The sequence below is a fragment of the Bos taurus genome, chromosome 10, assembly GCF_002263795.3.
Source record: "Bos taurus isolate L1 Dominette 01449 registration number 42190680 breed Hereford chromosome 10, ARS-UCD2.0, whole genome shotgun sequence".
Classification (NCBI taxonomy): Eukaryota; Metazoa; Chordata; class Mammalia; order Artiodactyla; family Bovidae; genus Bos; species Bos taurus.
Genome location: NC_037337.1, coordinates 13,982,599 through 13,995,688, shown reverse-complemented (window position 1 = coordinate 13,995,688; position 13,090 = coordinate 13,982,599). Strand labels below are relative to the sequence as shown.

The following is a 13,090-nucleotide window of genomic DNA, read 5'->3' as shown; positions in this document are numbered from 1 at the left end:
CAAGGAGGATGACGGCGCGCAGCCCATCTCCAGCGGCTCTCCACCCTCACCCAGTTCCTTCCTCAAACACAAGAAAACAAGGGGGAAAATCCCTGTTTCAGCTGGGGTCTGTGATGAGGTGGGGAGCGAGGGAGGGACATGAAAGGGAACTGTAACTGGTCAGGGCCTACACAGCAGGCCTCTCAGGAGCCCCTTTCTGGCCGGTGGCCCAGGCGCCCGGTCCACGGCGCTCGCCTAGCTCAGAGCTCAGGCCTACATGGTCGTGTGTGTGCAGAGCTGCGACCGCACTCCAGGCCTGGTTCTCCTCGGTCCCCAGCCCAGCTCGGCCCAACCCACCACCCATGGCAGTGTCCTGTCCCTTTGCAAGCCTTGTTTTCTGTGGTGACTTGGCCTCTGAGCAGTTGACCTAGTGCCCATCACACCCCCTCCCCAGAGTAAAATGTGGTCCTTGATGGACCAGTGGCGTGTGTCCACGGGAGCTCTTCTAAAAGGCAAAACCAGAAAGCCTACTCCAACCCATTACATCAGAATCTTCCTCTAAAATCTCCAGGTCATCGGCCCAAAGGAAAGTTGGAGCAGTGCCATAGGCCGTGACGACTGGGGAGCTCGAGTGGCATGAGCACCATCAGCCAAGAGTCAGGTGGGAGACAGGCGGCTTCTGAAAAGATGCGAGACTTCGGGGACAACCAGGATTAGACGGGTGAGGAGAGTCCATACACAAAGAATTCTTTATCAAGGGATTTCCCTGGTGGTTCAGGGGCTAAGACTCCATGCTCACAATGCAGGGGGCCCGAGTTCAATCCCTGGTCGGGGAACTAGATCCCACACGCCATCAACTAAAGGTCCTGCCATAACTAAGACTTGGAGCAGCCAAATTACAAAGAAGAAGAAGGAAAAAAAAAGGAATGCTTTATCTAACAAGTGTTTCATGAGCTCCTACTTTGTGTGGCATTAGGGATACCGTGGTGAGGGAAAGAGGAAAAGAGCCCACAAAGCGGTCCCAGCTTCCACAGAGCTTCCATGGGCCAGGCCGACGTTAATCTACCAATCAGGTCAGTGACAATGACAAGCGAAGAGCAGGGAGCTGCGAGCGCATACGACCCTGGGGATGATACTTCACGGAAGGGCGAGGCGGGGCATCTCTGAGGGGACAGTGGTTGACCAGAAAGTCTAAAAGGCAAGTAAGCAGACAAAGAGAGGAGGACATTTCGGGTAGAGAGATGAGCATGTGCTAAAGTTCCGAGAAGGTGGAAAGCACAATGTGGAGGGAGACCAGAATGGAGGCCAGAGTGGCCAGAGAGGATGGAGGCTGGGGCAGCAGGGAGGGGCGCCTCTGCAGGGTCTCAGATTCTGGTTCTGCCTTCTTCCTAAGAGCCACAGGAACCCTCTGAGATGTGTGTGTGCGTGTGTGTATGAAATTCTGGCTGTGGGGACAAGCGGACTGGAGGCAGTGGTGGTGGAAGAGTCAAGAGTGGATGAGATGGGGAATTCTCTGGTGGTCCAGTGGTTAGACGACTCCCTGCTTTCACTGCTGAGAGCCTAGGTTCGACACCTGGTTGGGGAACTAAGATCCCACAAGCCGAGTTGCATGCCTCCCACCACAAAAAAAAAAGAGTGGATGTGATGGGTGCTCTTACATATAGAGAGAGGCCCCAAAGGCAGTACTGCCCTTCCTACAAGAAGGCTCATCCTTGGACTCCACTGGTCAGCGGGCAGGACGTTTCTGATGGCTGGGCAGGGCTGGTGGAGAGGCATTTAAAGCTCTTTCTCCCTGCCCCCATTTGACTGAGGGTACCTGCTTTCCTGAATAAATGGAATTTATGGACACTGTGAGGGAGAGGCCTGCCAGATGCCACCAGAAGTACCAACCAAAGAGACAGAAACAGGAATCCAGGCAAACTCTCTGAGTCACTGGCCTGGGTAGGGTGAAGGATGGACAGAGGTCAGATCCAGGCTATGGCGCAGGGGCTGCCGGGAGCTGCTGACTAAGGGCAACTCCAAGGGTGTAATTACCTCCCTGCTGTGGGGCCCCACACCAAGGAACCCCAACAGCCCCAAAACAGTAATTAGCAGGCAGAATGAGAGAAGACAGCCTGGGACTCGCCCCTGAGACACGGAAGGCAGACGGCCAGATGTGGAGTCATGAGACCCGGGGTCAAGATGAGGTTCTACTCTTCTGCCTGTGAGAACCTGGGCAAGTCTTGAGGTCTCTGGGCCCCTCAGTTACCTCATCTGTAAAATGGGAACATTCTGCCCCCACTGCTGCACTTGACCTCACGCAATTTTCAGTATCCACTCAAAAGTGCTTTCTGGGGGCTTCCCTGGTGGCTCAATGGTAAAGAATCTGCCTGCCAATGCAGGAGACACAGGTTGATCTGGGAAGATCCCACATGCCAGAGAAACTAAGTCTGTGCACCACAACTGTTGACCCTGTGCTCTAGAGCCTGGGAACCACAGCTGCTGAGCCTATCCACCCCAACAACTGAAGCCTACACACCCTAGAGCCCATACTCTGCAACAAGAGAAACCACTGGAATGCAAAGCCTCTGCTCACCATAACCAGCAAAAGCCCACATCCAGCAACGAAGACCTAGCAGAGCCAAAAATAAATAAATAAAATTATTAAAAAAAACAAAACGTCCTTAGTGAAGTACCAACCAATGAGCATTATTCTTCCACACAACGGACCATCTCCGAAGTCAGCCCTGGATAAGTGAGGTGGGCTGAGGGGGAGAAAAGGGGGGAGTGGGAGGTGACTAGTGGGGACAGAGAAGGACTTAGCTGTTCCTATTGTCTTGAAAAGCCACTGTGTGCCCACAGAGAGGGACGTGGCCACACTCCCTCTTCAGTGTTTGCCAAAATCCCCCGAAGAGAGATAACTGAACACTTGGAGTGGCCTCCACATGGAGAGTCCTTGGCGAGATGCTCAGCCTAGCAGGAAGGAGTGACTGTGCAGGGAGTCCCCCTTCCCTACCCAGTTGATGGAAGGCTTTTTTTTTTCTAAATGCAGCACTATTTACAATTGCCGGGACATGGAAGCAACCAAAATGTCCATTGACGGAGGAGGACTGGATAAAGAAGATATGGTGTATATATACAACAGAATATTACTCAGCCATAAAAAAAGAACAAAATAATGCCATTTACAGTGACATGGACGGACCTAGAGATTGTCATATTGAATGAAGTAAGTCAGACAAAGAAAGACAAATATTATATGATACCACTTATACATGGAATCTTAAAAAATGATACAAAAAAACCTATTTACAAAACAGAAATAAGAGTCATAGATGTAAAAAAAAAAAACAGTAATACAGGGCAGGAAGAGGGTGATGGTGGACAACAGGAGAGAAGGGTCCCCCTTTCCACGGGACAGACAGCCTGAGAGAGTGAGCAGAAGGCCACGTTCCCGTCAGCCGTGCAAGGGGCCTGGGCCTCAGCAGGGAAGGCGGACAGGAAAGTCTGGGCACTCCTGGTGCAGAGGGGTGCCCACACGCCGCCCTAACGGCCTAACCCCCGGACCCCTAACAGCCAAACCAGAGACCCAGAGTGACCCAGGGCCCCACATCTGCTCGGGGGCCTGCAAGGGAGAGATGGGTGCAGAGTGGGCAGAAATGGGAGGCCGTGGACGCACAAGGCCTGAGCATGCTATGTGGGGATTCGGCCCTTATGGGTTTGGGGAGTTGACGGCGGGGAAGGAGAGGCAAGGAGGGCAGAAAGCACATCACACTGGCAGGCAGAGGCTTCAGTGTCCTGACTCCTCATCCAACCCCTTCTGGGTTACATGGGTTGTTTTTTCTCAGGGCCTAAAGATCCTGGCTGTCTACCTGCAGTATTAAAGCAGACAAAGCTCCAAACATAAAGGAAGGAGTAAGGAGAAGCGGGTGGTGATAAATGGGAGGGGGTATGAGACTGGGAAGGCGAGGCGGGGGAGGGAGAGGGGACAAAGGACAGAGGATGGGAGGGAGGTGGAGGAGAGAGAGGAGGCAAGTGGTAGATGGTGGGAAGGAGATGGATGGAAGAAGGGGATGGGAGGGAAGAGAAAGGAGGGGAGAGGAGGAAGGGGAGGGGAGTAGGGGGAGAGGAAGGGCAGGGGTGGGAGAGACTAGGAAAGTCTTTGGTCAAATACAACAAACCAGACGGATGCATTTCTCCCTGTCCTGCCCAAGACAATGAGTAGAAGAGCAGATCAGACAAAGCTGGAAAGCAGCTGGCCAAATGGGAACAGACTTAGCAGAGTGATGTGAGCTGAGACCAAGCATCAGCAGAGGAAGCCAACAGAAGTGATTCTCACTGGGCCTCAAAACCTGGGAAGACTCAGGAGTTGGAGGCACCACTCACGTGTCAAGACTCGGCTGCGAATAGGAAGATGGGGCTGAAGTCTGCAGAAGAGGCCTGCAGGTCCCAGCTCCTTCCCTGTCAGCCTCCCCACAAACAGGACCTCCCCAGGCCTGCCAGAGACAGGTCTGCTCTCTGTGGAAAATGATCCGGAGAGCAGGGCTCTGGATGGGGTCACAGGGCTCAGCTGGGGGTGAAGTCAGACAAGGGTTAGAAACAGGATTTCGTGAAGGCTCCCTTGTTCACCAGGCACCAGGACACTAACAGTCAGGCCCATGCCCCCACTCCCACCTGCAGAGGAATTCAACAGCTCAGCCCAGGAGAAAAGACCTGCAACACTGACATCTGGGGATCACCCAACAAAAAGACCCAGTTCCTGCAGGCCTGCCCTACAGGGAAGCCCATTTGCCAACAGGCACTCAGCTTTTCACTGCCACACTCTCTAATAGAGACGCACATCCGGAATCCCCACAGAGACAGACATAGTGGGGAAGAAAAAAGAAGTCTGAGACAATGTAGGGAGCAGGAAAAAACTTCCAAACAAAATGAAACAAAACAAAAACTACTCTCAGGGAGACAAGTCACTGGAATCCTAAAACAGGAACATTTGCACACTATTGAAAAACATTCCTGGAAATAAAAAATAAGAATATGAAGGAAAAAATCAAGAGAGACTGAGTTCTTCATGGACTTCTTGAGTTTTTAAACTACATACATGAATTATTTTGAGTATAATTTTTTTTAAACCAAGGAAGGTACAATGCAAGGTACAGATCAGTGGACACTCAGAGTCCAGAAATAGCCGCGTAGATACGATCCACTGGTTTCTGAAAAAGGTCCAAAGATAACTCAGTAGAGAAATAAGGGACCATATTCAACAAACGGTGCTAGAACAACTGGACGGCCATATGCGAGGAAAATAAGATGCAATCTACACGTGTACCTTACACTGAAATTAACTAAGGTGGGTCATAATATAAAGCTTTAAACTATACAACTTCTAGAAGAAAACAGAGGACAGCATCTTTGTGACCTTGGGACGGGCAAAGATACTACATCAGAAACATATTCCAAGTTTTTTTAAAGTTGATGAATTGGACATCATCAAAGCCTAAGCCTCTGGTCTTTGAAAAGACCCTGTTAAGAGAATAAAAAAGACAATCCACAAACTAGGAGAAAATATTTGCAAAGAATATATTTGATGGGGCTTCCTTTGTAGCTCAGTCGGTGAAGAATCTGCTTGCAATGCAGGAGACCCCAGTTCAATTCCTGGGTTAGGAAGATCCCCTGGAGAAGGAAATGGCAACACATTCCAGTATTCTTGCCTGGGAAATCCCATGGACAGAGGAACCTGGTGGGCTACAGTCCATGAGGTTGCAAGAGTCAGACACAACTTAGTAACTAAACCACCAACATATTTGATAAAAGACCTATTTCCAGAATACATAAAGAACTCTGAAAACTAATAAGAAAACAAACAACCCAACTATTAAAAAACAAAACAGGTAAGTGACTTGAACAGACACTACACAAAAAGATATAAATGTGGCGAAAAAAGGAGGATGAAAAGATGCTTGACATCACTAGTCATTAGAGAAGTGCAAACTAAAACAATGAGATGCCACTCCATCATTATTAAAACAGCTGCTACTGAGAAGACTGCCATGTCCTGGCAGGGATGTAGAGCAACTACAACTTATATTGCTGGTGGGAATGTAAAATGGTACAACTACTTTGAAAAACAGTTTAGAAATTTTACAAAAGTTCAAAATATAAACCCACCATATGATCCACTAGGTCCGCTCCGAAGTCTTACCCGAGAGCAACGAAGGCATCTGTCCACACAAACGTGTGCACGAATGTTCATCCCAGCTGTACTCATCCAAGCCCCAAACTGCAGATGACCCAATGCTTCTCAACAAGTGAATGAACAAACACACTGAAACAGCCATACAAAGTCTAGCAACAAAAAAGGATGAACCACTGATACAAATCACGTGGATGAAGAGAAAAACAATCATTCTCAGCGAAAGAAGCCAGCTGTGATTCTGTTTGTATAACATCATATAAAGTCAACGGACAATGCAACCTTATGTTTGCATGACAGCAAGCAGATCCACGGATGCCTCAGGATGGCGGTTGGAGGCGGATGGGATAGGGAGCTTATCAAGGAATAAAGGTGATGGTTGGTACCTTGACTCCTTGTGGTGTTTTTTTTTTTTTTTTAATTGAAGGGTAATTGCTTTACAGAATTTTATTGTTTTTTGTCAAACTTCAACCTGAATCAGCCATAGGTATACATATATCCCCTCCATTTTGAACTTCCGTCCCATCTCCCTCCCCAGCCCACCCCTCCAGGTTGATACAGAGCCCCTGTTTGAGTTTCCTGAGCCATACAGCAAATTCCCGTTGGCTATCTATTTTACATACGGTAATGTAAGTTTCCATGATACTCTTTCCATACATCTCACCCTCTCCTCCCCTCTCCCCATGTCCATAAGTCTATTCTCTATGTCTGTTTCTCCTTTGCTGCCCTGTAAATAAATTCTTCAGTACCATTTTTCTAGATTCTGTATATGTGTGTTAGCATACAATATTTATCTTTCTCTTTCTGACTCACTTCACTCTGTATAATAGGTTCTAGGTTCATGCACCTCATCAGAATGGACTGAAATGCGCTCCGTTTTATGGCTGAGTAATATCCATTGTGTATAGGTACCACAACTTCTTTATCCATTCATCTGTCGATGGACGTCTAGGTTGCTTCCATGTTCTAGCTATTTGTAAATAGTGCTGCAGTGAACAATGGGATACATGTGTCTCTTTCAATTTTGGTTTCCTCAGCGTATATGCCTAGGAGTGGGATTGCTGGGTCATATGGTGGTTTTATCCCTGGTGGTGGTTCTGCAGGTATATACACAGGTCACAAATGACCAAACTGCACAGTGGAAAAACATGCAGTTTGTTGTATGTCAAATATACCACCATTTTTTTAAAAAAAGGACTTTGGGGCTTGGTACTTGGATAAACCTGGATTCAAATACGGACTCTCTGGTCAATAGCTGTGTAAACTTGATCAGATTGCTTAATGTCTTGGTCTTAATTATCTGTCATCTTAAATAAGTCCCTTTGCTGGATTGTTGGGAGGACTAAATGACATTCCAGGGAAAGCTTTTGGTGAATAGTTAGGACACAATATATGGCATCAACCCACTATCGTTTTTGTAGCATCACTATTACTACCCCCATCACTATGACAGCACCCGGAAGAGAAAGGTCCCCAGGAGGAGCTCAAGACAGCAGGCCCCGCCCCTGCCCGGGCCATCTGGGTCCACAGCCCTGGAGCCACAGCGAGGCCTTGGGTAGCCTGGTGCTTCTAGTCTTCACAAGACTCTCGTGCTCCTTATCTCAGAGCAGCCTCACCGAGATGCAGTTGGGTCATAAGGCAAGTCTTGTAATGGTCCCGCCTCACTCCATCGAGAGGAAAGGCGCCCCCCTCCTAGGACCACACAGCTGTCTGCACCCAGGTTATAGCTACAGAGCAGGTCTCCTGGCTGCCAGGCCAGGCCTGATGGTGGGGAGACATCACCACTCTCTCCAGCTCCTGAGTACATGACCACCGGTCTGGCTTGGCAGTATCCTCAAGAAGTCACCTGGGACTTCCCTGGTGGTCCAGTGGTTAAGAATCTGCCATCCAGTGCAGGGGACGTGGGTTCAATCCTTGGTCGGGGAACTAAGACCCCACATGCCATGGGGCAAGTAAGCCAGTGTGCCACAACTGCCAAGCCCATGTGCCTCAACTAGAGAGAAGCCCACATACTGGAATGAAAATCCCAGGTGCCACAGATAAGAGCCATGCAGCCAAATACATAAATAATAAAATATTCAAAAGAAGAAGAAGTCATCTAGTTCATGCCCCTGCTTCTGGGCTGTACAATTTGCACCCTCACGACGAGGAGGGCATCTCATTCATGTCCTTCTATGCATCACCGACTACTCCTTTGGGCTCAAGGCTGCACAGAGCTAGCCCTGGTAGTGTTCCTTCTCTCCCTCTGTCCCACTCAAAACACCCAGTAATGCTTACCAAAGGATTAATAGTGAACTGGGAGTTTCAGCTGCTGGATCTAATTTAGTCCATGTGTCTGGTACACACCCTCCCAGCTTTACGGGGCGCCGGGCCCATTTTAAGCAAATCCAATAAATAAGTCTTAATTCTGAGCTGATGTTACCATAAACACGCTCCACTGCAGAAAAGGGTCTACTTCCGACCTGCCCCTCTCCCTGACCCAGTCCTTTCTCAGCATGGCCCAAGACCAGCTGCTGGGGCTAAGAGCACAGTCTGCCTCTGGGCTGAGGTCCTGTCCCACATCCAGCAGCTTCCTGATGAGAGACCCTCAAGAGTTTCTCCAACAACGCTCTCAAGCTCCTCTGACAGAGGTTTTATTCCTTAAATATATTCTTCACCAGCTGAACCATTTCCTGTGGCAGGAAATTAGGTTTCCTCCCATTGGCTCCAAGTGGGGCCCATAAAGTGTCCCAAAATGATGGTGGGAGCCACAGCCAAGGACACGGACATGCCAAAGTCCAGAGCTGATGGTGAAGCAGAGCCCACCAGTGCATTCGGGCAGAGAGGCAGGCCTGGGGCCCACATATCCCTGTGACCAGAGATTTGTGACCCACAGCCATCTGGGGGCCGACATGAAACCGGCAGACTTGGACACGGGGCTGGGAGATCAGGATCAGAGCACAGAGCTCCAGAAACACACCAGGACCCAGTCACAGCATGGACTATACGCGGGGCACATTGCTGCATAGGCATGCGTGTGCACTCGGTCATGCCCAGGTCTTTCTGGCCCCATGGACTGTAGCCCACCAGGCTCCTCTGTCCATGGGATTTTCCAGGCAAGCATACTGGACTGAGTTGCCATTTCCTTTTCCAGGGTATTTTTCCCAACTCAGGGATCTAACCCGCATCTTTTGCATCTCCTGCATTGGCAGGCAGGTTCCTTGCCAGCTGAGCCACGGAGGAAGCCCGGGCACACTGCTACTATGTGAGAATACAAAGACGGCTCAACCCCAGGGCATCCTGCCTTCCCCAAGTTTAGAGAACTAAAGGGGCTTGACCAAGGTCATGTAACTTGTACAGGAGCAGGGCCAGAACTCAGAGCCAGACCCGGGTGGAGAAATGGAGGGTGGGCTAAACAGTGCTTTTTCCCATGCTGTCCCACGCTGCCTCCTTACCAGGGAAACTGACTTCTTGCTGCTGCTGCTGCTAAGTCGCTTCAGTCGTGTCAGATTCTGTGCGACCCCATAGACGGCAGCCCACCAGGCTCCCCCGTCCCTGGGATTCTCCAGGCGAGAATACTGGAGTGGGTTGCCATTTCCTTCTCCCCAGCAAATATGAAAGCCCTGCAAATAGCCCTGCTGAGAGGGCCAGTGGATTTAGGGGTTCACCCAGGATCCTCTCCCTTTGGTCAACACAGCCAAATCCAGGACTTGCCTGGTGCTCCAGAGGTTAAGACTCTGCCTGCCAATGCAAGGAACACAGATCCGATCCCTCGTGCAGGAAGATCCCACCTACCGGGAGCAACTAAGCTTGAGCACCACGACTACGAAGCCCAAGTGCCTGGAGACCACGCTCTGCAATAAGGCACTGCAATGAGAAGCCCTCGCTCACCGCAACTAGAGAAAGCCCATGAGCAGCAGCAAAGATACAGTACAGCCACAAACACACACACACACACCCCACAGACAAAACCAAAGCATCCTCTGTTCCAGGCAGAAATGCCACACAGGGGTCACACGTCGAGTCAAGGGGCTCCAGGTGACAAATCACAGACGTCCAGCATTTAAAGAACGAAGCATTCCTGGTCAGCTAAGCCCCGGCTAACTGTCTACCTGAAAACCCACTCTGCAGAACTGCAGACTGGGACTTGAGGACCTTGAGAGCATCCTGCCCAATTCCTTCCTTCTGTGGTTGAGGAAACAGATTCATAGATTAAGCCCTTCAAGTTCACCCAGCAAGTGAGCGCAGAGCAAGAAGGTGGTCGCCCAGCTGTCATTTCACAGCAGCCAGAACTCGCTGCTGAAGTCTGAAAGACGTGAGCCCACATTCGCCCTCAGTAAGCTGAGTGCGACAAAACATATTAATAAATTTTCTTTATTGTATTGGATCTTAAGTTGCCTGGAGTTCTCAGTCTTCAGGATGACAAATATTTTTTTAAAAACTGGGTCTGAGCACTTGATCTAGGTGAAGGACGTATGCTATAATTTCTGTCCCATCAGTGCAACCTTCTGAAAGTTACATTAAAAGAACCTGTTACAAACAAAAAGAAATTTAGCTGTATATTGAATGTGCTGCTGCTGCTAAGGCACGTCAGTCGTGTCCAACTCTGTGAGACCCCATAGACGGCAGCCCACCAGGCTCCCCCATCCCTGGGATTCTCCAGGCAAGAACACTGGAGTGGGTTGCCATTTCCTTCTCCAATGCATGAAAGTGAAAAGTGAAAGGGAAGTCGCTTGTCGTGTCCGACTCTTTGCGACCCAATGGACTGCAGCTCCATCCATGGGATTCTCCAGGCAAAGAGTACTGGAGTGGGTCGCCAGTGCCTTCTCCGGTACATTGAATCTATTATTCCCCAAATCTTTTCAAAGTTTACTTTGGTTGTTAGAGTTTAAATAAAAAGTAACATTTCCAGTATTGCCTCCTTCTTATCATCTGGTGCCACAAAAGAAGAATCTGGCACAGGGGATTGGGGGGTGGTCCCCAAGTTCCGGATAACTGAGGTTTCCCTGTAACCCCACCACAGCGACCACATGCTCCAGCCCGTTTCATAAATGTCCTCAGCAAGTTTTGTTAAGTACACTAAGCACGTTTTTTTTTTTTTTTTTTTTAATGTTCCAGTTTAGATTGGCCTGTGAAGAGCTGAAAACAGAATTTCACAAGCCCTGATACCAGTCACTGAACCACCTCACCAAGAACAACCCAATTCCCATCTGAACTTGCCAATGGGTAATAGCTGATGCTTTAGGCTGCCACACTGGGGAACAACCCATCCCATGCCAGGCTGAAGCCCCCTGTGCTGTGCTCTGGACCAGAAACCAGCTCTCACTCCTTCCCCACTGGACTGATGTCTCCCCTCCCCGCTGAGAGCTTTCCAGAGTTGCTGGCTCAGATCTGTGACAAGTGCTCCAAGCAGATGGGGCCCAAGTGTGAGCCCCAGAGGTGGGAGGACCCCCTGGGCAAACCCTGGAAGGAAGAAGCCAAGGAACACCTCGTCCTGCCCACTGCGGGAGGTGGATCCCACAGGAAACACATTATCTGGACGTGAGGGCCTCACTCCTCCCAAGGGCCCCGGGATGCACTCAGGGTGTGCACTTTCTACAGAAGGAGGAGGCTGATCTGGAGAAAGTTCACTTAATTACAATCATCTGTAAAGCACACGTACAACAAGAATCTTTCAACATCGGGCTGTGAGGGGAGCCCAGTCCCCTCCTCACCCCAGCTGCTCAACCTCAGCTTTCCCGAGACTGGGGACAGATCACTCTACATTGGGGTGGAGAGGAGCCACAGCTGGCCTGTGTGTGGCAGGACATTTAGCAGCATCCCTGGCCTGTACCCAGTAGATGCCAGTAGCACCTCACCTCCCAGCTGCAATAACCAAAATCATCTCCAGGTATCACTAAAGGTCCCCTAGGGGGCAAAGTCACTCCCCTAGGTTCCTTGAGAACCTGTGGGCTATGGAAATACTCTGGGCACAGGCACAGGTTGGGGAAACAGAAGCAATCTCCACCTCAGAGCAGGTGTCAGCCTGGCACTTCTCACTCATCATCTCCCTGGGTACAGGGATTCTGTGGGCTGGGTCCCCTCAATCCCATTTTACAGGTGAAAGATTCACATGACATTGAGTGACTCGCTCAAAGTTGCCCAGATGGGCAAGAAGTGGTGCCCGACTTTGTAAGCTAGGATCACAGCCCAAACCCAGCTCCCCATGCCTGTGATCATTCTTTTTGAACCAGAGGTTCTCCATGGGACTGCTGAGACCATCCATGGTCATGGTACCCTCCCGTCCCCCTCACCCATGCAAAGAAAGTAGTTATGTCTTGGAGGGAGAGGGGGAGAAGGAAGACAAGGAGGAAAAGGAGTGTTTCATGTGGAATCTATTTCACAGCTTTGGTGTTCAGGAACTTTTTTTTTCCTCCAAGAACCAACTTGACGGGGATTACTTTTTTCTCCGCAGGATCACAGAGGTTTCACACTGGAAAGGGAAGATGTGACAGAAGTCTGGGTTGGTCTCTGGTTACTGAAATAAGGGGGAAAGAATTGATGCCAGGCTTCACGGAACTTTCTGGATCGCCATTTTGCTCTGCCAGTTAATATTCACTAAGAATGGAATTAAGCCTGAAGATCATGTATTTGTTTATTTTTAAAGAGATCACTCACAGAATGCTCAGGATACTCATAGCCCTTGGCCCTGTTCTGATGGGCTTAAGGCAAAAAGTACGCTTCAGCCCAGCTTTTATTACAACCCCCACCCCGAAAGCTCACTTCGTAAAACACAGGGAGTTTGAAATGGAACTGTGAGTTCAGGTGTGTTTAGATACTTCTCATTCGACTGGGGGACTCTGGCCTCCTGTGGCCCTGGCCCTACATGCAGCATGGCTATTCAAACAGCCCACACTTCAAGGGTCCCTGCTTCCAAACTGCTCTGGAGAAATGGATTCATTTGTATTTTCAGTATGGGAGAAA

At 49.7% G+C, this 13,090-nt stretch overlaps 1 protein-coding gene across 2 annotated transcripts in view; it reads right to left on the bottom strand.

Annotated features, from left to right (window-relative positions):
• Nucleotides 1–13,090, bottom strand: part of SMAD3 (SMAD family member 3) — a 126,734-nt gene that overhangs the window by 26,828 nt on the left and 86,816 nt on the right. The gene's annotated exons all lie outside the window — the stretch shown is intronic.